The sequence below is a fragment of the Lolium perenne genome, chromosome 6 (assembly GCF_019359855.2).
Source record: "Lolium perenne isolate Kyuss_39 chromosome 6, Kyuss_2.0, whole genome shotgun sequence".
Lineage (NCBI taxonomy): Eukaryota > Viridiplantae > Streptophyta > Magnoliopsida > Poales > Poaceae > Lolium > Lolium perenne.
The window spans coordinates 200,866,676-200,868,723 of NC_067249.2; the positions used below are offsets into that span (position 1 = coordinate 200,866,676).

Here is a 2,048-nt window from a genome sequence, read left to right on the forward strand (position 1 = left end):
CGACTCAACCTAAACATGCCAACCAAATACATTTGGTGTCCGGAATAGATTGATCCGCAAGAGATTACCGATCCTAACCCACACGGGAGCGTCATATAACTGATCAAGTTTTTCTTTCTTTTTTTGCGAAACCATAAACGATCGAGTTTAACCTAGGAAAAACCGCCTGTCGCCGCGCGATCGGATCAGACCAGATCTCGCGCCGGCGGCCATGGAGAACCTGATCTCGCTCGTGAAGAACCTGCAGCGGGCCTGCACCGCCCTCGCCGACCACGGCGAGGAGAGCACGCTCCCCACCGACTGGGACGTGCTGCCGTCCGTCGCCGTCGTCGGAAGCCAAAGCTCGGGTAAATCTTCAGTGCTGGAAAGTCTAGTTGGAAAGGATTTCCTACCCAAGGGTCCAGGCATTGTCACACGCCGCCCCCTGGTTCTGCAGCTACATAGAATTGATGATACCGAAGAGTATACTGTGTTTTTGCATCAACCTGCGAAAAGATACACAAATTTTTCCGAAGTGAGGAAGAAGATAGCTGATGAAACTGACAGAATAACCGGTCGTTCAAAGGGAATATCATCTGTCCCCATTCATTTGAGCATATTTTCTCCAAATGTTATGAATTTGACTCTTATTGATCTTCCTGGTCTTACTAAAATTGCTGTTGATGGTCAGTCGGACAATATTGTTCAGGAAATTGAAAACATGGTTCGAGCATTCATCGAAAAGCCCGACTGTATCATTCTTGCTGTTTCTCCAGCCAATCAGGATCTTGCAACTTCTGATGCAATAAAGATTTCACGAGAAGTTGATCCTAAAGGTGAAAGAACCTTCGGTGTGCTCACAAAAATATATCTAATGGACAAGGGTACTAACGCTGTTGATATACTGGAAGGAAGATCTTACCGGCTCCAATTTCCATGGATTGGTGTTGTCAATCGATCCCAGCAAGATATCAACAATAGTGTGGACATGACTGCTGCTAGGCGTAGAGAGTGTGACTATTTTGCTAACACACCAGAGTACAAGCATCTTGCTCATAGGATGGGATCAGAACATTTGGTGAGGAGTCTGTTAAAGTATTTAGAATCTTTCATCAGGTCAAAAATCCCTTACAGCTATCTGTGCAATGATAGTCTCCTCAAATCTCCAGTTACAAAGAAAAACAGGTTGCAAGGGTATACGCTTCGGGCATATGGGACTTTTCCCGCATACATGCTCTGCACCCAAGGGGAACAACACAATATGACATTTGAGTGTACTGTCCAAGTTATGGGTAAGAAGTTCGTGTCAGCGAAGCGTCACGTCCACCGCAAAGACGCGGAAGAGGACGCCGCTACTGTTGCCTACAAGGCATTGGTTGGCGACGAGACACCATTGATACTTTGATCGAGCTGACTAACAAGAGAGCAATCTGCAAGATAAATCTGCTGAAGGAATATGTCCAGAAGAAGAGGCTGAGTGATCCAGCGTACAGTGACGCAGTGTACGAGTCCTCCAAAGTGGCTGTACGACCCTTTGGGTATCAACTGTCACATTGGACGGACAAATTTACCTGGGAGACATCGCCAAGTCAAAGCGATTGTCAGTTCAGCAGGTTGCTGCTACGGCTGTGAAGTACATGCTGGAGGCTGGCAACGACATAATTATACAAGTGGTTCTGTCTAAGAGGCTCAGGGTTGAGGTGTCCCGGAAGAAGAGCACGAAGCATGGTGCAGTGGTCGGGATAGATGAAAATACTGGTCTGTAATATAACTCCTACTCTATAACGTTAGCATTAGGCGGCGTCCCTCCCCCCTCTGCCTTTTTTCTTTTTGAGAAATACCGATGTGTTTTCGTTATCCTTGATAATGAAACTTCGATCCTCCTGGTGGATCGTTTGGAAAAAAAAAGTGGTTGGGATAGATGATATGGAAAGAAAGACGAGAGAGATTGTAGCTTCAACGCTTGATGAAGAGGCGGATCGAGAGTTGGTGCCCCAAGGAGTTGCAGTTTGAACCGAGGGATGTTGTCAGATAGCATTTTCTGTCTTATGTTGATCCTATTTTCAGAG

At 46.2% G+C, this 2,048-nt stretch overlaps 1 pseudogene; it reads left to right on the forward strand.

The window, feature by feature from the left end:
* The first annotated feature begins 211 nt into the window (after window positions 1-211).
* LOC127310108 (dynamin-related protein 12A pseudogene) lies at window positions 212-1,384 on the forward strand (annotated as a pseudogene).
* The last annotated feature ends 664 nt before the right edge of the window (window positions 1,385-2,048 follow it).